The 24,592-nt window shown below is 40.3% G+C and overlaps 1 protein-coding gene across 1 annotated transcript in view; it reads left to right on the top strand.

Annotated features, from left to right (window-relative positions):
• The first annotated feature begins 17,096 nt into the window (after nt 1–17,096).
• The window catches only part of LOC103296660 (adhesion G-protein coupled receptor F2), a 41,102-nt gene continuing 33,606 nt past the window's right edge, over nt 17,097–24,592 (top strand). Inside the window, exon 1 of the mRNA XM_054722040.1 lies at nt 17,097–17,253. The gene's annotated coding sequence lies outside the window, so the exon portion shown is untranslated. The remainder of the gene's footprint in view (nt 17,254–24,592) is intronic.

Raw genomic sequence — 24,592 nt, 5'->3', positions numbered from 1 at the left:
GGGTGAAGGTAAAGATCAGCTCTCAATGAGCTGTTGCTAAACAATGCCTGGGGGTGGGGTGGGCTTTCAGGTAGAGGCATCTGGGAAAGAGGAGACTTGGCCTGGGCCTGAGTGTGGGGAAGCATGGGACTTGGTTGGAAAGTCTGTAAGGAGGAATCTCTGAAAGGTCGGAGGCCCCTAAGGGGACCTTGCCAAAGGCAGCAGACCCTGACTTGATGTTTCCAAACAAGTCTGAGCCCCCGGATGTTTACTGGAATATTTATGTTTAGTCTTTAGACGTCCTTGCTTAAATGACACTGCAGATGCATATGTCTTCTCAAGGATACTTACCCTGCTGATAGTATCTAATAGTTAATTTTAGTTCAAGCTGTTGCTACAATAAAAGCCTGAGGAGGCAGGTGAACAGGGCTGTTTGGTTTCCTCTAGCCAGGCAGTCCCTTAGCCCTCTCTTTCACAGAAATGTGTGTCAGAGTAATCATTCATCCATTGCTCAGGGTCTGCTGGTCAGCCCCAGCAGGTGGTGCCCCATGTGAGGACTGAGGAACACAACAAGATGCAGCGGAAACCACAAAAACAAAGAGTAACTGTAGTAAGTCATTGGAGCCTTCTGGGGATTTCCAAGTTCAAGAGGATTGTTTCTCAGCTAAGTTTTCACAATGGAACAACATTTGTCCACAGAACAACAGCAATATATCACAGTGCTTAAGCAGTTATTAAGAGCAGATGGTGCCTTTGTTACAGAGGAACAACTAAAAAGCCTGTTACAGATTGTTATAATTTATAATCCTTGGTTGCCTGATGCTGGAATGCTAGATCTTAATCTCTGGGAAAAGTGGGCAGTAATTTAAAGAGAAAGTAGGCCCAGGGTAAACGAGTGCCCTTGTCATCATTAACTATGTGATCTCTTGTTCGAGATGCACTATACCCACTTCATATTGAGGATCAAAAGCCTACAGAATGTCAGGGGGGTTTACCACCGCCCTCTCCTCCTGAAGTAGAGCCTGTAATACCTAAAGCCCTGCCGCTGGAGAAAATAGTTCCCAATCCTCTGCCTCCAGTGTGGGAGAGTCCATCAACTAGATCTTCGATTATGGGATTCTGTGTCAAGCAAGCCATGTTAGAAGGAGAGCTTTTGGCTTTCCCAGTTATGCAAGATCAACAAGGTAATAGAATTCATGAGCTGCTCTTCTTTAATATCTTTAAAGAAATAAGGAAGAGTATTAGAGAAAATGGGGCTAATAGTCCATTTACAAAAGGACTCCTTAATGCCTTGTCTGAAAATTATCACATGACTGCTTGGGACTGGCAGATTTTGGGCAAAACAACTCTAGACGCCAGTCAATATCTATTATGGAGAGCAGAATATAATGATATCTGTAAATATCAGCCTGTTTGTGGGTGTTCACTAGTGATCCAACCTGGGAGCCCTCTGGGCTGCATTCTGGCTGTAAGTTCCAGGCAGTGTAAGACATCTTCTGAAAGATCCATGGAAAGGACTCTGATTTATTAAGTCTTGTCTATAGGTTGTACATGCCTATAAATATTGTACATAGAGTGTCTCTGTGGATTGTTGTTTTGTGTCCTTGCTGTTTGGTTCCTATAGCCAAGCAGTCCCTTAGCCCTCTCTTTCACAGAAATGTGTGTCAGAGTCATCATTCATTTGTTATTCAGGGTCTGCCGGTCAGGCCCGGAACCAGAGGAGGGGGCCTTCACCAGTGACGCCTCCTTGCAGGCCTCCTGTGTTTCCTCTGTTTCAGAAAATACACATTGCCTTTGGCTTTCTTGTCACACAGCTCATGTTGTCCTGCAGCCTGTGATTTTCACGCCATCATTTATTTATTTATTTATTTATTTATTTATTTATTTATTTATTACATTTGAGGTAGAATTTGCACAGTGATGCACATTCATCTTAGAAGCACAGGTGGGTAACTTGATCAGAGTATTTATTCAATCCTGCTAGATATAAGCACCATGAGGTAAAGGTTTTAGTATGCTTTGTTCATTGATGTTTCACTCCCACAGTTAGAACTGTGCCTAGAGCATAGCAGGAACTTTGTAAGCAGTGGAATGAGTGATTAATGAAATTGTTACTTAATTCCATATATGACATTGGCTGAAATTATTAAATTCATTTTAATAGCTCCTAGTATACATTTCTTCATACTACATAGAGACTTAATAAATATTTGTGGAAAGAATTTATATAAGCTACATTATTTAAGTTCTTTATTTTAGCTAAGGAATATTGTAAAGCGTTATTTGTCTATGAAGGTACTAATGAAGATGAACTTACTTTTAAGGAGGGAAGGATAATCTGCTTGATAAGTAAGGCAAGATCTTTCTCTGTTTTTCACTGAATCATATCATGTAATTTATTCATAGAAACATTTTCAGTATTCTTACATTCCCCCTAGCACCTGAGTTCTGGAAGAGCTGGGACTTGTCGTGTTTGTTTCTGTGTCCCAAGAACCTAGCACATAGTGAGTGCTCAGAGAGTTCTGGGTTGTTTTATTTTGAGGGCATATTTATTGTTTATGTTTGTAATAATTGATATATTGGGAATTATTTTTTTATCATTATGTTGTGCTTTTCTCTAACTGTAACCCCCTCCATGTTTCTGTTCTTATTTTTTCTTGCTCCTCATTTTATTTTTACCACATTAATGCTTGATGCATTTTTATAAAATAAAAAGACCAAAAAAAAAACACAAAACACCCAAAAATAAATTTAAATGTCCCTCAACATGTAAATGGTTATGGACCTTCATACTGTGAAAAATGATGCAGCTATTTACAAGAATGGGGTGTGGGTAGAATCCTATGATTACTATTTGTAAAAGGACAAAATTATAAATATTTAGTTTTTGCTATAATTCTGTTAAATATTTTTTTAAATATTCCCATTGTTTTGAGTTAATAATGAGATGGTTTAGTGTATGTACTTTTTAATATTCATACAATTTGGACTAATTTATCATGGAAAGGTGTCATTTGAAAAGAATTGAAGAAGATCCTGTTAATTTCAAAACAAATGAATAATGTAATTATTATTTAGTAAATAAAATGTTGGGAAGAATATTAAGTAAGATACAGCTTGGAAATCCCTATTCTCTCTTCACCCTCTTCTCTCACTTCCTTTTGTTTTTATTCATTTTTTAAATCACCCTCTGATAACTTTTTTCTTTGTAAATAAAAATTTTAAGTTATTTAAAGATATTAAACCAAATTTTATAACTACTGTTAGAGGAATATTTTATTTTTTAAAAATGTTATTTATTGATTTTAGAGAGAGAGAATGGAAGATAAAGAGAGAGAGAGTGAGAGAGAGATTGATTTGTTGTTCCACTTATTTATGCATAATTGGTTGCTTCTTGTATGTGCCCTGACCAGAGATCCAACCTGCAACCCTGGTACTCTAGTATATCGGGATGATGCTCTAACCAACTGAGCTACCCAGCCAGGGCTATAAGGAATATTTTTTTATTAGGGAGACAAAATTATCTGTTTAGGTCTTTTTAAAAAATTTTCTTGTAAAAATAATGGAATCCATTTGTTTCCTATTTTGTATTTTTTAATATAAAAATAACATTTTATTTTCATCATTCTTCATGTTGCATTTTAGGAGACTGGAGAAGCTGGCTGGTGGAAGGGTGAAGTTAATGGTAAAGAAGGAGTATTTCCGGACAATTTTGCTGTTCAGATAAATGAACTGGATAAGGACTTTCCAGTAAGCTTTAATTTTTCAATGATGATAATGTTTAAAGAATCCTTTGCCCATGTTTATTTTAAAACAGGGTTTTTAGCCCAACTGGTGTGCTCAGTGGTTGAGCATCAACATAGGAACCAGAAAATCACAGTTCCATTCCTGGTCAGGGCACATGCCCAGGTTTCAGGCCAGTAGGGGGCGTGTGGAAGGCAAATGATTCTCAACATGGATGTTTCGATCTCCCTCTCCCTTCCTCTCTGAAATCAATAAAAATATGTTTTAAAACAAAACAAAAACAGGGGTTTTACATTGTTACTGAATAATTTTAGATGCATATCTTCAGGTAATTTACTTGAATTATAGTAAAAGAAAACACTATTTCAGTTCTGTGTTTTATTCCCAGTTTATATTGGGGAGTAACCTTTGATTCATTACTTTATTATAATTAAAAGAAAGAAAAAAGCTGGTCATACTAGTTAGACAAATTAGACTTGCTTGGAAAAATTATATTTTATTTAATTTTGCTGAAAATATTTTACTATTATTCTGTCAGTGCATTTTTGGGAGCATAAGAAGCAGTTTTTGTCTCCTTATTGGATTTGATATACCTATTTCACTTCTTACGGTGAATAAAGTGAGGCATGGAACTAATTGACTTTTTAAAATATATAGAAGGACTGAGAGTTAGAGAGCAGACACACAGCAAGGCAGTCTACCACATTTGATTTAGGCAATGCCGAACTCACTGATCTTCTCAGTCTTTCATTTAGTTAAGTAAATTACCAGAAGTTACTCTGTGGAGGCTCACACTGTCTGAGGCCCTTCCTTAGCTGGATTTGATTCACTATTGATTGAGCCTCCAGTGTGCTTTATTTTTATACTTTTTTTGATTGAACACATTCTTTTTTTTCTTTTATTAGGTGTTTATACAATATTGATTATCAATTATTTTTAATGTGGAAAATCCAAATTCACATACTTAGAAATGTCTCAAGTTTTTAACACATTAAACAAAGCCTTAAAAATAAGTGAATGCTTATATAAATCTAGGAGAATTTGAACAAATTGAGGAAACACAGATCTTCACCTTTAATCCTTTCTTTGAGAGTTCTGAGATGTCAAGAATGAAAGCTACATATATTTACTAGATGCTCTTTTTAAAAAATAAAACAAACAAAAAGTATCTTTCTCACTTTTTCCCTGCTTACCTCCCTCTCCTTCCCATCCAACTCAGCTGTTAAACACAGTGAAATGATTCAAAGGAATATTAAAACTACGGGATGTAAGACAGCATGTTTTTGTTCATCATTAGGATATGTTGGTTTATCTAACTCTGATAATTTTTGAAATATTTCAATTTTGATCAAGGAGGTATTTTTTCAGATAGAATAAATTTGTTCAAATAGGATAAATTTTGACCTGTTGTGTAGTTGTTAGGATTTTATCTTATAATTTTAGCAGGTAGGGGCTGAGGAGAGATGTTAATATAATTTTGATTTTTAATGATCAGAGTTTATTTTAACCATATTTAACATATGTGTTGAACTGTTTTCACCATTATTATTTTACTAGAAACCAAAGAAACCACCATCCCCTGCTAAGGGTCCAGGTATGTAAGAAAACCATTATTCAGTTTGCTGTTTTCATATCTTTAAGTTTTAAAATGGGAAAATTGGGTCTTAGTTAAACCATGTATTATATTACCCCCAAAACAAATATATGTGCTACATAAAATTTTAGTATATATAAAATTGTGTTCACATGCATTATTTGTCATTACTTTTAAAATATAAACTGTATAAAATAGGGATCTTGAAAATAATATGTGTACTTTAGCTCTATATAATTTTTAGTTAAGAAAATTGACTAAGTTTAAATCTGCTGACAAAACTTAATATATTGATCTGACAAATTATTCTAATTTTTCAGATGAAACCCATTTGTTAATGTGTCAAACAAAAACTGATTATTTATGTGCTCCTTTTTGAGAGAGTGTGCTAGGATTAAACACATTAGAATATTTTAATTTATTAAACAGTTGAATTAAACAAATCTGTAAGTTTTCCTGGGTAATTGTTTTATAATCTATAAATTCCAATCTCCAATTTCTGATTTTTTACAAATGCAGCACAATCTTTTTTTCTTGAAAGTTTTGTTTTTAGGGGACATATGTAATACTTTCAACAATAAAGGTTTAATATATAAAAAAAGAAAGTTTTGCTTTGCCCTTTTTAGGGTAATGGTTATCTTCCTTTATTTAGCTTTGTATTTGCACCAATCTCAGAGCAAAGAGAGCACAATATAAAAGTAATGGTTATAGAGGATGGTGTTGAATACTTTTTAGCTACTAGTTAAATGGGGCTTTTAAAATTAATAAAAGAACAATTTGAGCATTGAAAGATGCCCTATGCTGAGCTGAATTTGTGCTAGTTCCTTCACCAAATTTTTGACTCTAGAAAGTTCCTTTTCATTTTGTTTAATATGTTCCTTTAGCTCAAAGTTCTCTTTTTGGATATTTAAATTATATTTTTGTGACCGGTTTAGCTGATCTACTAAATCTTGCGTTTTATCCTCAAGCTTCTGCTTGGTTAAATACAAATCATTAACAGCCAATTCACTTTGAATTCACTTTTCTTTCGCATGCTTGTCTCTTTAGTGATTTATATTTTATCATCTTAAAGTTGACGAACTGTCCTTTTTCGTCATCAGAGCTTGTTTTAGTTTAGTGATGATGCTGTCTCCTGCCTTGTGCTGTGCTGTTAGCCGACCTTTTATCAAAACGGGGTGAGTTGCAGGTTCTTGTTTCTGTTGGGTCAACTCTACTAACTCAGTTACTATCTGATTGAGTTTGTGGTTCTTGGCCTCCAAGTCACATCTTAAGTGACTTAATTCTGATCTGAATTCATGTCTCTTGTACTTTTGATTCCTTCATGCTCATTGTTCAATTTTAGAAGAGATAGTTGAAGTTCTCCCTTTTCTCAACTTAATACATTTTCATTTTGTAAATCTTGAACTCATTCTTTAAGTTTCAGGTTGTCATCAATAAGATTGTTACCCTGATGTAAGCCACTTCATTTTATTATTTCATTTTCAGCATCAGACAGCCCTTGCTGCACTCTGAGCACTTCCTCCATGAGAAAACAGGCTCAGAAAGGTAAGCAATTGGCCAAGGCCACTAAGCTAATAAGGGATAGGGCTAAACCCAGACAAAGGACTTCTGAAGCCTGTGCTTTGACCATATGCTATTCCTACATAGATAATGTATAGAAAAGAAGAAATCTGAATTGGAGTATTTTTCTGGTCTTAGTTCTTTCATTCTTTGTAATAGTTTATAATATATCTATCAATTTTTTTTCCATCGGTAAGGAAGTTAGACTAAATAATTTACAAAATCTATTTTCATTATTTTTGTCATTACTTAAATAATGGCCTGTTTAGATTTCTCTGTATGACATGGTTATACATAAGTGGAGATTTTAGCGAATATTCTTTGTTTCTTAGTGTGCATCTATTTGCAAACAAATGATTTTCCTAGATTTTCAGCAAAGATGTGATAAACTCAAACCCTACTTGGCTTCCATAAAGGAAATGACCACTGGATGGCAGTCAAATACAGCCCAGCTTCCTCTCTGTGTCTTGGGTAAACCACAAACACAAGGAGAAGCTGAAAATAAAATCACAGAGAGCTCCTATTCATTAAATTCACCCAGAAGAAAGACATAACCACGGCATGCCTCCAGCCCACCTAACTTCCATGTGATCGAGTGGAAGACCTGAGGCCTTGGAATCGGACCAATTTGGCTTTGAAAATTTGTCTCTAAAAATTAGTATCTGTGTGAACTTGGCAACTCACTCAAACCTTGTGACCTTATCTATAAGAGGCCTAAGAAAAAGTAACGCTACAGTTTCAAGTCTTTCCCGCTTATCATATACTCAGAGAAGCGAGAGAAAGAAGGCCCGAGAGTTTTATGCTTGTTTTTTTTTTTTTTTTTAATATATTTTATTGATTTTTTACAGAGAGGAAGAGAGAGGGATAGAAACATCGATGAGAGAGAAACATCAATCAGCTGCCTCTTGCGCACCCCCTACTGGGGATGTGCCCACAACCAAGGTACATGCCCTTGACTGGAATCGAACCTGGGACCTTTCAGTCCGCAGGCCGACGCTCTATCCACTGAGCCAAACCGGTTTCGGCTTTATGCTTGTTTTTTCCCTGGGAGAACAATCGTGTCACAACAGCAGCCACCAAACCAACTTGCCCTTGTTTGTCATTCCTGTTGGAGGTTGGTGCCATGAAGGCTCCTTTGACCCAGGTGACTGGGTCCTCCCCCCTTTCCCACCCATGTGACTTGCCATTGGCTGCCCTTGGCTCTGGGAGCTGCTCCTCATTCTGTTTTGTCCTCATTCAATATGTTCCTATATCAACCAGGCCAAAGAGAACAAAGTCCTTCCATGGTTATTTGTGTGACAATGTCATTATTTTTGGAATTCTTAAAGAGATTGTGGTGAAACATGTCTCATTTTGCCACTTCTGTCTTCCCCCCAAGGGCCTAGTATGATTCACACAGAGCTGACCTCTGACATGATAGCCCCGAGTGGGTGGCTGGTGGGGAGTCCACAGTGCCATGACTATGCCTGAAAAAGCAAATCCATTTTCAGCTGATATCCTGAGCAGAAAAGGACTTTTCTCTCCAAAATGGGGGAACATGCCCATCTCATGGTGATGACATGACTACAGGGTCACAGAAGCAGAGAACAGTACTACCCCAGAAAGGTCAGGGTCATTTGAATGACTTCAGACATGGGACAGGCGATGTGGGATGACAGAGTGAGACAGCATCACACAGCTCTTTCCACTCACCAACAACATCACAGCCAGCCATCTGCAGGGCACCCTGGGGAGAAGAAAGTCCTTCCGTGGGTAGCAGTTGGTAAAGATCAGGGCTCACCCAGTCATTTTGAGCAAGTGACAAAACCAATAATTATGATTCTTAATAGTGACAAAGGTCCCAGTGAAGGAGAAAAACAACAGGGGACACAGAAAAGTATTCAGATATAAAAGGGACCATTTTCTTAATCTCATGAAGATTATTACCTGCCCCGTGGGGAGAGAGAAGGAAATGAGAATGAAATTAAATAATGTATATTCACTTTAATCCATTGCATATGTTAATGTATGTGTAGTGCAAAATGTTTTTATGCTTCTTGGTTTTATCTTGATCTAAAGCCCTTGTTCCCACTGATGGCAGGAAAAAAAGACTAAATTAGTCATTCAAAGGCAATAATATCACCTGGTATAAATTGCTGTATATATTAAGTAACTATTAAAACAAAGTTCTCCTAAGGCTGCTGCTCCCCGCCTTGGTTCTTAGTGTGCGGCTGTGGTAGGGAATCGGATGCATCCTCTTGGCAGCAGGAAAAGGTGAGACCTCGGGTCTTCATTGCCCCTGAAGCCTTCATTGGCTCCCAGGGCAGTATCTTCACTGATCAGCTCCGGACCTCCTGTCCTGCGTCTACTGAGGTGTCGCTGTCCCTGACTTGTTGTTTATGGGAATGCACTTGATCTCCCCCAAAACCTCTCATAAAGGGTCTCTGAATGCAGTGCTTCCTCACCCCACCCCAATTCTTCCAACAGCTCCTGAAGTTTCCCCTAACTAAGGCCTCCGGAGATGTGTGGGTCAGATTATACCCAGCCAGGAGAAGAGAGATCGTTATCTATCACCAATTTCATTTCATTCTTTCCTTTGCTTAAGCAACATGCTGGCTCCTCTTGAGTTCATTCCAGAAATGCTCCATTTCCCTGCACGACATGTCCTGGGAAATGGAGCATTAGTCCCTGGTTCTTGGATTGCCTCAAGCATCGCTGTGTATCTGTGAGCTCCTTCTTTCCCTCTGCACTTTTCCTCCCCAGTTGACTATTCGCCTGAGAAGATACCTGCCTCTCATCTCTTGTCCTGATCTTGCTCTTGCTCTCTCTTTCAGGCCCCTCCTGTCCCAGAGCCAGAAGGGCTCTGCATTTGTTTGCTATTGCTGCTGTGATCACCACACGAGTGGCATGAAACATCACAAATGTCTTATTTTACCTGCTGGACATCAGAAGTCCGACATGGATCCCACTGAGCTAAATCCAGGAATTGGCAAGGGTGAGTTCCTTTCTGGAAGTGCCAGGAAAGAATTTGTGTCTTGCATTTTCCAGTTTCTAGAGACTCCTTTTCTCTATCTTCAAAGCAGCAATGGTGGGGTGAGTCCTGGTCACATTGCATCCCTCCACCGTTTTGTGCAGCCACATCATTCTCTAACTCTGACTCTTCCCTCCTTCTTTCTTTCAAGAATTTTTTTGTAATCTGCATAATCCCCGGAAGTGAAAAGAAAAGAGAACAGAACAAAACAAAGACCCTTTACCTCTTGTCTCCTATGCAGCAGATACCTGGACTGGCTGCACACAACATTTCTGGAGATCCCTAGTAGTCCCCCAGGAGAACCCCAAGTCTCCGGTGCCCCACATGGGAAGTTCTAGGCAAGTAGAGACTTTCATAGTAATCACTTTTGAAATTGTGTTGTCTACGTGGCATTACCACCACTGCAGTTGTGAGTAGATGGTTGGCAAACTGCAGACAGAGAGGTGGTAGGGCTGGCCAGGGACCCGGGGGGTCTCTCCCACACCTGAGCAGTGGGGCTGCTGCGCTGGGGCGGCCTCGAGAGAAGAAACACTTGCTTCATTGTGGTCCTTTGTTTCCTTCAGGTGCAGCTGTGTCTTCCTAAGCACCTGCTTTTCCTCCTGCCCTTTTCCTCCCTGCGGAGTCCTGAGAGTTGGCAAGGCTTCCTGCCAGCTCTGTGGTTTCTAGTGAGCTCTTGGCAGCCCCCTGTGTGGAGCTGCAGGCTGCAGGTTTGGGTGGCACCTTCCTACTGTTGCTCCCCAGTCCTTCCAGCAAACGTGTGAGCCTCTAATTCCCTGGAGTAAAAACCCTTCGAATGTGGAATACAAAGAGCTGCCTCTCCTTTCTGAACTGCATCCTGACTGATGAAGAAGGTCTTTATTCTGTTTTGTACTTTTTCATTGTGAAAACTTGGAAAATATCAGAGTATAAAATTTTCTAACAAGCCCAGTAACCAGAGAAGAGATTACCACTACAGACATTTTAATTTGCTTTTTAAACTTTTGACTATGTTGTGTGTATATATTAGATATTTCATTACTTGACATTTTATTGTCCCCCCTCAACACATACACACAAAGTTAAATAATCCTGAAAACATGAATTTACATGCTGTATGATATTCCATTACATGGTTATACTGTATTTAACCAATTTCATTATTGTTTGATTGATGGCTGGACATTTATATGGATTTCAGTTTTTTACTTATCATAGACAACACTGCAATAAACATTCTTTTACATGAATATTTGGATATGTCTCATTCCCTTAAGATAAATATCTAGAAGTGACTGAGTTAATGGTATGAACATATTTAATGCTTTTGATACATGTGGCCAAAGTCGTCTACAGTAGTTGTACCAGTTTATATGTGCGACACCCCCCCCCCCCCGCCACCTCCAATATCTCTTAACAAGGCTTGTATCAGTCTGCATGGACTAGAGTACTATGCTGACCATACCTCCCAGGTTACTTTGAACAGCTGGTTTACCGTGGATGATAAATTCTATGGTAACTCTAGCTCTAAATGATATTAATACAAAGCCATGGTTAGACAGGGAGAAGGTGAGATAAAAGGGCACTTTAATAAGCTAATTCCCTACTCTACTCAAAACTCCTTCTGACCCTGATGCATTGTCTCTGATTAAGCTTTTCTATCTCACCTTGATTTTTTTCTCCCAGTAAGATTCATTCTTTATCATGAAGCATTGAAATCCTACCTCACTGGTCTTCTTGACCCATCTTAAGACCGATTGTATTCACGAGCTGCTACATAGCACTTTGATGTCTGATGTTTAAAGCGCATTCCAGTGTGATCTGCACCTCCTTTTCCATTTTCTTTCTTCTGTTACACTCATCCCCTACAAGGTACACACACTCTGAGCATGTCTACCTATGAGTCCGCCAACTCCTGTAAAGGCAGCAGAGCAGGAGTACCTAGAGGCTTTTGCCTGCAACCAAGACAAAAAAAGCAGCATCCACACTGAATACGTGTAGTGGGGGCTGCCTCTGGAAGTGAAATATAATTGTAGAGGTCAGTGAATATTAAACATCACAAAAAATAAGCAGAAAGGACTAGTCCCTTAAAAAAGACTTCCATCCTCTGAAACTTGCTAAGACTGTCAAGGTGTAGGTCTAATATACTTGGCGTGGCTTGATCAATAGATTTTTCTAGTGTTTTTTGGGCAGTTGATGTGTCAAAAGTGAAGTGTTGCTCTTATGTATGAAACAAAAATGTTATTTTATTTTGTCAGAAATGATTCCACTGTATCATATCAAAATGCCCTGACATTTTGAATATTGGATTAAATGTCAAGATTTCCTATATTGAAGAAAGAGGGTAAATCAAGGCCCGGAGGTGGAAAAGAGCTTAATATGTTTCTGGAGCTGAAAGGAGGCACTTACATCTGCATGTGAGTGGACAAAGGATGAGAGGCCCAAGGCGAGGCTGGAGAGGCAGGCAGGTCCCCAGTCAGCTGGGCCTTATAGGCCATATGGGGCACACAGACCTTATTCTAAGTGCAACGACAATAGGTTTTATTCTGGGAAATTATATAATTAAATATATGTTTGAGCTTTCTGAAAAACAGGTTAGAAAAGGGGACAGGTGTAAATATAGGGAGACAATAAGGAAGTGTTTGTATTAGTGCAGGTAAGAGAAGATGATGACCCAGATAGGATGGAAGTAGAAATAAATGGGCTGATTTGATATATATTTGGGTAAGAAATCCTAGGACTTGCTGACATGTGAATGTGGAGCTTAAAAGAAAAATGTGGCCTGGAGATCTAAGCCTTGGATGTGGATGAGCTACTCTAGGGAAAGACAGAGGAGGAATCAGAGGAGAGGAGTGTGAAGTGGAGAGATGAGGAGGGGGCTTGGGAAACTCCACACTCCAAGGTCTAGTAAAGAAGATACCATAGAGGAAATCTGAATGTGAGAAACACGTGCATTTACAAAGACACCCAAATGTCCACTGACAAATGAATGGGCATGTGTGATATATACAACCAATGGAATATTATTCAGCCTTGAAAAGGAAGAAAATGTCACCACATGCCACAACATGGATAAAGCATAAGGAAATTTTGCTGAGTGAAGTAAGTCAGTCACAAAAAAGACATATGAATTCAATTATATGAGTTATCTAAAGAAATTGAACTCATGGAAACAGAAAGTGAAATGGTTGTTAGAAGGGGTTAGGGGGAGGGTTAATAGAGGATCACTGTTGAATGGGTATAGGGTTCCAGTTTTGCAAAAAGAAAAATTGTAAAGCTCTTATGCAAAAACATGTGACTATACTTAATACTACTGAATGCTAAAAACGGTTAAAACAGTAAAAGTGATTTACCACAACTTTAAAAAAATAAAAATAATCAAAAAGAGAAAGCTGTTTCAAAAAAGGGAGCAGTGGCCAACTAAGTTGAGTGCTGCCGAGAGACCACGCAAGAAGAGAACAGAGTTATTGTACAGATTTTTAAAGATGGCGATCATTGGTGACCTCTACACACCTGGTTGCAATAGTATGACAAGGAAAACCAGACTGAGACAGAACTACAAGGTTAGAAAGTGGAGGTAGCCCAAGTGGACGTTTCTCAGGAGAAGGTTAGCAAGGAGTAAGACTTGGGGTAGAGTCAGTAGGAACTAAGGTATTCGTTTGTTTTGTTTGAAGAGGGAAGCTATTTGAACATATTTGAATGAATGGTACCTTGTACAGGGAAAAATTGATGAGGCAGGGAATAAGAAGTCTTAAGGAATGCTGCCCTTGGGAAGTGTGAGGAGAAGGGGACAGCTCTTGGGAAGGGACGAGTTTTGACAGGAAGACAGACAGTTCCTCTAAGATGACAGGAGGAACGCATGCAGATGGTTGTGTGGGTTTGAAGGTGCGAGTGGTAGAGTTTACATCGGATGGTTTCTATTTTCTCTTCAAAATGTCAGGTGACCTTGATAATGTGAGGGGTGGGGAGAAGTTCTATCAGCACTTTGAAGAGATCAAATGTATGTCATTAGTCATCCAGGATCGTGGAAAAACGAGCCTGCCAGTGAATCACAGCAGGATTGCCCAACTGCATGGAGGGCTGTGGAATTCTGTATTCATTATTTTTAAAGAGAAATGACCATGTTTTATGTTGGTCCAGTATTAGATGCTCAGAAGTTGTATCTTAAGTAGAAAGGTGGTTATTGAAGAAGGGATCCAGAGAGCACGTGTATCCATTTACCTACTATATGCCCACCAGTATGTTAGGTTTGGGGGAAATAAAATAATGAAATCTGGGTCTCTGACATGTAAGAGCTCACAGTCTATTGTGAGATGGACAAGAAACAGAGAGTTGTCACCAGAAGTATTCATTCCTCTAAGCCCTTGTGTAGCACATGTTTATTGAACTCCTATAAAGTGTCAGCCACTGTTCTAGGTCCTGGAAATCCAGCAGTAATGAAATTGACTAGATTCCTGCCCCCATAATCCTTGGGGGATAAAATTAATAACATTGCCAAGCATGATTATTTTGACCAGTTACATAGATAAAAAGTAAGAGAGAACTATTAGGGTGCTGCTATTTACAGAGTGTTAAGAGTATCAATTAAGGTACTTTGGTCACAAGTAATAGAAGGCCTCACCATGGCCGAGGTCTTAAGAGCATTATTATTATTTTTTTTAATTTTAAAAGCCCAGAGGTTACTGATCCCAGAGTGGGTTTAGTAATGTAGTGGTGTCATTAAGGACCAAAGCTTTTGTATCCTTTTGTTCCCCTACCCTCAACATTTTGTAATTTTCCTCAGGCTTGTTACTTCATGGTTGCAAGATGGTTGCCATAGCTGCAGACACTACATTCTCTTACAGGTTTGAAAGCCAGAGGGAGAAAGAGGTAGGGGAAGAGAGGCAAGGTCATCTTTTTTCTAGTGTCACTCTCTCATTTTATCAGGAAAAAGTCCTTCCTAGAAGTTCAGTCCTCTCCCAGCTTATTAAACACAAATGGTCGCCTGTCTACATCTAATTCAGAAAAGTGGCCAGAATTGGTGCAAAATCATAATGAGTCATCAAATATAGATATTTGGCCACAAAGACAGAATGACCTTGAGTAGGCAAATGGTGGCTGCCAAATCAGGGAATGCTTCTCTGAGGAGGTGACATTTGAACTCAAACTTAAAGAATGAGGTGGTGCCAGTCTTGTGTGCCATGTTCCATGATCACACAAAGGAGTGAACTGGGCCAGGGTGGTTGGTCATGGAAGGTAAGAGTGGAGGAGACACTTGAAGACAAGGATGAGTCAGCCAGGGGAAGCTCTGGGTAGAGGTGGGCGGAGTCCGTTCAGGCTGCAGTGGAGGCCAATGGAAAAGAAAAGGGATGTGAACCAATTTGACATTAGGCTAGAGCAAGATGGACAAGACAGGGCAGATTTCCACCCTGGTGAAGATGACGTCAGAGGGGAAGATTCAGCTTCCAGCATTACAGCATGAGCTGTAGAAGGAGGGGTACTCAGTTTCACCTCAGGCTTTGGAGGAGACTTTCTCAGGAGCATTTGGGTTGAATCATGACTGGGGACAAGGAGTTTGCCAGCACATGAGAAGGGAAGGTTGTCCTAGGCATAAGGCACAGCATGCACAGAGGCCTGGAGACTTGAAACAATATGATGAAAACAGGTGTTATCAATGTAAATATCACATGTGAGTGAGGGAGCGACTGGTGACCAGGCTAGAGCTATGCTCGGGAGCTCTGCTTTATTTAGATGATGCCAGCACTCTCCTTTTAAAAAGCTGAGAGTCCCAGTTAATAAAAGCCAAACCGGTTCTCTGATTTATGCAGTGTGAGGTTGGGCTTGGGTGAGCTCCAAAAACACTTCCATCTTTTATATTTCCAGTCTCTAGTAGATGCTCAATAAAAGTTTATTGAGCAAATAAAGTATGAATGAGCCTCAGTCTTTCCTGTTGCCAAACGTTGCTCATCAATAGGAATTGGCAACCGGCCTCCAGCAGCCTTCAAAGCCTGGGCCACCGGCCTCCAGCAGCCTTTCCCTGCTTCAGACTTTCTGCTTCAGCTTTTAGTGGGAAAGAAGGCCTTGCACATTGTTCACATTTATGTTTCTTCTCTTCCCAATAAGATTGTAACCTCTTAGTGGTCGGGGATCATATTTTATGTAAAATAATATACCCACAAATATACAGCCCTTTAGGTACATGGAATTTAGTGAAAATACAGAAATGTCCCACCTGATAGACACCCTCAGCCGGACGTAGGCCAATAGGTGATTCTCAAATCTCTGGGAACTCCCTAGGAGGTCCAGAGCAAGCCATTGTGCAAAATGAAGACGAGGGAGCACTGAGTAAAAATAGGGGTGCCTCTCCATGTGTTGCAAGAACTTCTTGGTGAAGGCTCTGAAAAATGCCACACCCTAGATAAAGCTGAGTGTGGTTGGTTTTTGAAATATGGGCTTTGGAAAGCCAGATTCTATGAATGTGTGTGTGTGTGTGTGTGTGTGTGTGTGTGTGTGTGTGAGAGAGAGAGAGAGAGAGAGAGAGAGAGAGAGAGAGAGAGAGAATTTTGAGTGTTCAAAATTAGAAAGCTATATCACTGTCCATGTTGCCTTCCAAGAGCTTCCTCCTTGTGTCAATAGAGGGTAGGTTATGTTGAGTTAAAAAATAGCTCCCACATTTCAGCCACTGAGAACAACAGAGTCATTTTTGCTCATGCCCAACACAGGTCCGCAGGGCCTTCGGTTTATCACAGTGACTGAGGGACCCAGGCTGATGGAGTAGCTACCATGTTGAGTTGCTGGTTACCATGGCAGCACAACCCACACGACCCCATCTAATCACAAGGAAATTAGGAAATGCAATGCTGTCTTGTGCCTGGGACTGGGGACAGCCAGAAACAATTAGAGAGCCATACTACCAGATCCTAATGACCAGGACACCAGACAAAGACAGAGCTCCAAGCATAGGCACGGGTGTTTTCTGTGTTCCATTTTCAGGTCCAGGCAGATTCCTAGGGATGTTAACAGCCACTGCCAAGTACCTCCACCATAGGCCTGGATCCCTTGCCAAAAAGGGAAGCCTTTGCTGTTTGTGAGAATCGGTGTGTCACCCAGCGCGTGACTCATCCGTTCTTGGGCCCTGTGCCCCTCCCAGGGCAGGAGCTTCTCCCAGGCAGGACTGGTCTGTCAGGCTGCACGGTCCCTGCATACAGGGCTGGCTGCCTGTGCCAGGGCAGTGCCCAGCCTGACTGCCTCAGCCTGGGGATGTGCCATTCGGGGCCGGATTGACTGCTTGGCGATATAGGAACCCAGCCTGCTGATTTGTGGCAAGATATGACAAAGGAAAGGCACTGACCCCCTGTCTCCATCTGCCAGGGATCGGGGCAGATTTGCTGGTGACTTGTTGTTGGCCACAGTGAGTAGTCCCATGCCTTCCTTCTCCTTCTGATGGAGAAGAATTTCAGAAATGAGAAGCCAATTATGATTCTACATTTGCAAGGCTTTGTAGTTTGGGGTTTAATAACATACAAAGTGAGTAAATATTAAACAAGAATTTGGTAACTTGGAGGCACTTTATAGAATGCAATCAGTGCACTAGTCTGCTGTGAAAATATTTTTGTTTTCATTGATTACTCTCTGCTCCTCTGACCCTAGCCAAATATGGGAGTCCAGGAAATTGGAATCCTTGAAGGAATTATCTTTTTCTGATCATCTAAAAATGATGTGCCAATACACAGTTAATGAAATCTTTGTACAATAATTTTTCTCTCTTATCAAACTTTGTAAAGTTTTGTCTACAATTTTGAGTTATTATCAAAGACAGAACCAGACTTATAGTCTCCTTGAATAGAGAGGGATATTTTTACGCCTTCACACACACACACACACACACACACACACACACACACACACAAAACAAAAACAACAACAAAAAACACCTTGCATTTTTCTGTGACTAATCTATGGCATTAAGAATTCTTGAGCCTATACATTATTTTTCTCAGTTTGGTTTTTCTCTAAAGAAATGTAAAGTTTGGAGACACTATTCTTGGTTCATAAGCTTGTCTGTATTGTGTCATTCTTTGTACTGGGAAGAGAATGCCCAAATGTCTATATTTTCATATTATTCTTTAAAATATTGTTGTAATTGATACTTAACTCTATTCCTCCCTTTTCTGAAGGATTCTTTGTCATTATTTGTTGTGTGTAAATTTTGAAAGTCTGGCTTTGCTTTAAAAACCTTTATCCTTTGAATTTTGACACAATATGTTTTCCTCCCTAAACTAAACTTAAAGATAAAAGAGTGAGACTTCAATTAATCTCACATTAATTTTGGTTTACTGAATTTCCCCTTTCAAAGTTCATTCAGATTCTTATAGTTTGGGAAAACTGACTTATTTATAGCTCAGGGAAATGATTTCTAGTATATTCCTGGGCAAATTATTAGCCTTAAAAGACTGTAAAACTTGTATTTTATATCTTTGGGGATTGTATTCTAAGATCACACAGCCCCAAATCCCTTTTTGAGAATATTTGCATAATATAGAGTTACTGCATCATTGTATTTTTGCAAAATGAATGAAAATTTGTAAACAGAAACCAAGACTCTTCTGCAAAGATAATGAGAACAGTAGACAGCTGCAAGCCTGGTCTCCCCAAAACTGGATTTGGGAGCAAGGGTACAGGGGCTAAGGGTAGAATTATTTTGCCCTGGGCCCAGGCGATAATGGGGTGCAGGGTCTACAGAAAATATTTCTAAATATATATACTAATAAAAGGGTAGTATACTTAGATGTCTTTCGGATAGCCATCCTGATGTCTTCTGGACAAAGTCGCAGCAGCTGTCTGAGGCTCAGGCAAACTGCCAATGGCAGCTGCCGCTGCCCAGGACTGGCCCGAGGCTCAGGCAACGAGGGCCGGGCCAAGGCTTAGGCAAGCCACAGTGGCTGCGAAGGCCGAAGGCCGAGGCTCAGACAGCCTCACAGCCAGCAGTGGCAGCAGCAGAGACCTGATGGGGGCGTCATCTTCCCCTGATCCCTGAGTTGCCTCCCGCAGAGGGAGGCCAGACTGTGGCTTAGGCACACTCACCGCCTAAGCTGTCAGTAAGACATCCCCTAAGGGTTCCCTGACTCTGAGAGGGGGCAGGCTGGGCTGAGGGACCACCCCCCCCACCCACTTCCCCGCAGCAGTGCACAAATTTTTGTGCACCGGGCCTCTAGTAGCTAAATAAATAGGACCAACTAAAACTCGGTCTGCCTTTTATTATCAGCACGCTGATTCTAAACCACATTATCAGCAGCAAAACATTTCTTGCCACTGGGACAGAGCACACCTGTGGCCCTGCCCCCTCCCTTTTTGGTACAGTGCCTGTGTTGCTGGGATTTGTAGCTTAGCATGTTGTCTCATTATCTTTAATCCCATTATCTTGGGACCTCATGTATTTGTTTCTTTGTGTGTGTTTGTTTTAATGTATTTCTCTTAACATATTCTCCATCTTTCAAGCCAATAAACCCCTTGGTTTTATTTTTGTTTAAGGGTTAGGTTGTAGAATCTTCTTGCTTCTGTATATCATTCCTGAATCTTTTGATTTCCATGAACAAGCTGGTAAGTCACACTACTTTAAGTCCCAAAGGTGATTTTTATTTTCATGTTTTCAGGGTATGCAATACAGGATCCTGCGTGTCACCAGGATCTCTTTTTATGTTTGTCCTGGGTGTATCTGTTTCATTTTGCACTGTCTGTCCTGTCTGTATTTGGGCTGTTTCCCATTACATATTGTGGCATCTGGGGCTGTTTTCAATTCTGTCTGTTAATATCACCTGGGGAATTTTTTAAAAAGTCCACTCATCCCTAGATATTCACAATTAGTGCAATGTAAGTGAAGGAGTATATAGGCATTCACTGCAGTCTTTCAGCTTCTCAGTAGTGATGAAATTATTCAAAATACAAAGATTTAGGGAAAAATCTTAGTGTCTGGGCCTTACTGCCAGAAAATCAGATTTAGTGGGCCTGGAGTAAAGTCCAGACTGGTCATTTAAAAAAAAAAACAAAAAACTCTTCTGGGAATCCTCATGTGCAAGGTTGGAAATTGCTGCTATGGGATGCTGTCTTTGTCAGCTTCTCTAGAAGAAAGTGGGTCCTTTTTTTTTCCTTAAGGCTATCATAAATTGTTTTTTGTTGTTGTTGTTTAAATTTCTTTATTGATTAAGGTATCACATATTTGTCCTCATCCCCCCATTCCCATCCCAAACCCCCCTGTTGTCCTTGGCCACTGGTTAGACTCATATGGATGCACACAAGTCCTTTGGTTGATCTCTCCCCTTTATCCCCACCCTCCCCTACCCTCCCTCTGAGGTCTGACAGTCTGATCCATGCCTCCTTGTCTCTGGGTCTGTTCTTGTTCATCAGTCTATGTTGTTCATCATTTCCCCTAGTTGAGTGAGATGGAAGTGGGTCCTTTTTCTTCTTGTCAAAATTTAAAAATTCCTGGAATGAGGACTGGGGGGCCCAGCTTCCTTCCCCTAACCCAGTCAGCAATGGCTGTGTGCACAGAACGCAAGGTAGATAAGCATTTTCCAGATAAGTGTGGGTGGGGTATGGGGACAGCTAAGTAATAATAATGATAATAATAATAATAGATGTTCAGTAAATTTCTCCAACAGAAATGCAAATTGAGTCCTGAACTGCTAAGTCTGAGGACATCTGGCCATAAAAGCCAGAGCCATTATTTCTTACTATAGCAATGTTTCAAATTATGTCATTGTTTCAAAGAATGGAATGGTGGAGAATTATTCTTTGTCAGTTTGAAAGTTGTGTATAGCAAAGTACAAATTAAATATATTTGATAACAAAAATAAAAAGTTTGTCCATTTCTATGTGGGCCTTACCAATTGTTATGCATTAAATAATATATATTAATAAATACCATTAAGGAAGGTCATTCCTAGGCCTAATGTTCCAATTGTAGCAGGTATACATTTAATTCCATAACACATCTGGTCTTTAAAATTTCTCACATCCATAAAGAAATTCTCTGGATCAGTTAGGCTCTGAGTTACTCTACTCCCCACCCCCACAGTCTTGCAGGAGATTCTATTGCTGTCTTGTCTTTGAAGGGGCTGCCTCATGCCAGGGTCTGGCAACAATTCTGAGAGTCCTATGCAGTCTAAAATTGTCTTGTAGCTGGAAGAGAGTGGCACTCTTCCTTCTGTACAAGCTTGGGCATAGAGCTTTTTGTGATGGTCCCTAATGCCAGGGACCTCACATTTCCAGTCCTCCTTGCACCCTGAGTCATCCACAGGAGGTCCTGTCACCTCTAGGGGCATTGGGTTGCCAATGACCAGGGCATCTCTGTGCTTTAGTGGGATGGTTTTGGTGGGGAAAACTGGAAATGCATAACACTGATGCACAAGGGCTGAATGGTGACACGTTTCCAGCTGGTTCTGAAAAGAGAACTGGGCTTCCTGAAGCAAAATCTGGACTTCAGGAGAGAGAAAGGCTCTGTGATTTCTGAAGGAATCAGAGCAGGAAGAGAGAGGAAAAAGAATGCATGAAGATGGATGAAGAGTTTTCCAGGCCCCTAGGAAGTGGCAGAGACTTGGCGTGGCCCAGACAGTCTTTGCTTATTGAGGTGTTAAAGAATTGGTGTGATCTCTGTGGACCTGGTTAGTAGAGAGGAGAGTGGGGCACAGATGTTCCAGTGTGGGCCACGTGGGGCCACCCCTGAGGCCCAAAAGCCAGCACTGATTGTCCATGTCAGCAGGAACTAGCGTAGAGGGAGGCTTATCTTTGCATGCCTCTCTCCCAGTGTCGATGTCAGGATATCATCATTCCTGAGGAGAATGGAAGAGGAGAAGAAAGAGGAAATGCTGAATTGATCAAAAGAGACCTAGTTTAAACTGACGGTCAATGAGTTACCTTGCATGGGAAAAAATACTATCATTGGATCAAATAAGGGCTCTAGTTCAAATTTAATTTAGTTAGAGTGCTGAAAACAGTTACATCTGTTTCATGATTGTTAAATGTGTACTGCTACACAGGGTGTTTGTGTACTTGTCCCAAGTATAGACTAAGTGCCGATTCTTCCTGCACAGATTGATCCAGAGGCCAGCTTCATCCAGCCAGCGTGGCTCAATGGTTGAGCACCAACTTATGAACCAGGAGGTCATGGTTGATTCCGGTCAGGGCACATGACCAAGGTGTGGGCACAATCTCCAGTGGGGGTTGTGCAAGAGGCAGCCAATCAATGGTCCTCTCTCATCATTGATGTTTCTACCTCTTTCCCTCTCCCTTCCTCTCTGAAATATATAAAAATATATTATTGAAAAAGAAAAAAGAAGGCCAGCTTGCCTCCAAAATGCTGGCTGTTCCTGAGAACCTCCGTTCCTCTCACCCCAGCCTGTGTGTCTTGGTCTCCATGACTGCAGTCCTCCTTCTAGAATTTCATGTCATGAAAATCATTTCAAAACTTACGTGGTACAAAAGTCTCTTCCTGCCCAAGAACCAAATTGCAAACAAAGTGCCCTTGGCATAGACACATTGACACCTTGGCCATTCACTTATTCATTTAACATTGAGAATGAGAGTAAATTAACAATGTTTTCACACATTCAAAGATTAAGAAAATTTGCCATCAAGAAGTCTTCACTAAAAGAAATTTGAAAGGATACAGCCCAACAAGAAGTAAAGTGAATATAGAGAGAAGGTATCCTATCTAATAATAGAGTAACATGTAAATTACCATCACTCCGCTACGCCCACGATTGGGCGGCGGGAGGCTGGGGGGCGGGACTCGGGGTGGCCTAACCAGCCATTGAGAGGCACAGATCCCTGCCACTGAGGGGGCCTACCCGCCCCCTGTGCCTCTCAACGGCCAGATCCGTGGCCGCTGAGGGGGCTTGCCGTGGAAACCCAGCTGCGCCTCTCAACGACAGGGTAGCCAGGTGTCCACGGCAGCCCCCCTCAGTGGCCGCGGACCATCAAAAGTGGGGGAGCTGGGTGCCTGTCTGCTCTGGCACCAGGCCTTTCAGAAGCCTCCGCCGAGTCGGTGGCTTCTGAAAGGCCTGGTGCACCAGCGGACAGGCACCCAGCTCCACCGCGATCGAAAGCGAAAGCGTGTAGGGGACCCTACACATGCATGATTCAATCATGCACTGGGCCTCTAGTGAACTATAAGAAAGAATGTGAAATGTAAGGAGCCAAAGGACAAATGGTGTCCTTTTTCAATTGATCTGGATGGAAAATTTCTTTCAGGTTTAAGAATTAGATAGTTTCTTGTTTTTATATTGTTTTTATTTTTTGTTTTTTGAATATCAACTTGGGGGTATTTTTCTTTTTCTATTTACATTGGAAAATAATTATTAATGGCTATTTCATATATATGAGTGATGAATAATTATGTTCACATATGTAACATAAATGAGAGAATACCAAATGTCAAATGAGACAAAGTTCACAAAAATATCATAAAACTATTTCAAAAGTAATCTGAAACTCCAATTTGCTGTCTAATGAAAAGTATGTCTGGTTGAATACATACGCATGCTTTAGTTTGGTTATTAAAGCATTGAGTCAAGAGGTCCACATTATTAATCTCTTTCCTGCTGTGCTCATCAGAGGGAAGCCATTTAAGCTTTCTCACTTTAATATTCTCATTTTGTGAAATGGAATAGAGTTATTACTCATCAATGAACATAATTATGAGGACTTATGCTACATAAATATTCAAATTTAATGATTTTATGGACATACACAGGTCAGAAATTATTCTTATGCGAAGAGCTGTCAGATGTTTTCATCTTATAACAGTTACCTTATAACCATTATATATATATATTTTTTATCCTGGGCTCTTTTACTTCTGAGTCTTCACTCATGGGAATGATGTAGTTCTGGGATGCTTTTGCAGAGTATTAAGCATTGCAGCCCGATGTGCTCCACGGTTATCAGTTATGGATAATGAGAAGATTTTAATAGTAAAAAAAAAAATGCTGGAGTCCATTGAAATATGAACAATGATAGAAATGCTCTGAGAGAAAATTTGCATTAATGGAAATACATAAATCTTGAAATAATTTTTTCCGGCTAAATGCAACCTAAATATCAGCTTGACTGTCTCATTTATTTTTCTTCATTTCAAGACTTACTTCTCCAGTATTTCCTTTCTCCAAATTCACACAGATACTTAGTCTAGAGACATCAACATCATCCTTTTCTCTGCTTCTTTTTCACATATGCTTCATTCCCTAAACTTCTGCTTATTCTTATAAACCCAACACACACACACACACACACACACACACACACACACACATATATATATATATATATATATATATATATATATATATATATACATATATATATATATATATATATATATATATATATATATATATATGTATATGTATATATTGATTTCAGAGATGAAGGAAGAAGGAGAGATAGACACATCCATGATGAGAGAGATCATTGATTGGCTGCCTCCTGCATGCCCCACACTGGGGATCGAGCCTGAAGCTCAAGCATGTGCCCTGACCCATAATCAAACCCTGATCTCCTGGTTCATAGGTAGACGCTCAAGCACTGAGCCACGCCGGCCGGGCTAAACCCAACTTTTAATAGTATCCTGCTCTTCACTCGTTTGGTCATGAGATCTTCTGAATCCATCCCTACCATTAATGTGGTTCCAGACCTCATTGTTGTTCACCTGGACTAAGGAATGGCGTCTTCCCTGGCTTTCTGGCTCTTGTCTC

The sequence above is a fragment of the Eptesicus fuscus genome, chromosome 10, assembly GCF_027574615.1.
Source record: "Eptesicus fuscus isolate TK198812 chromosome 10, DD_ASM_mEF_20220401, whole genome shotgun sequence".
NCBI classification, from domain to species: domain Eukaryota; kingdom Metazoa; phylum Chordata; class Mammalia; order Chiroptera; family Vespertilionidae; genus Eptesicus; species Eptesicus fuscus.
This window is presented reverse-complemented; position numbering and strand designations above follow the sequence as displayed.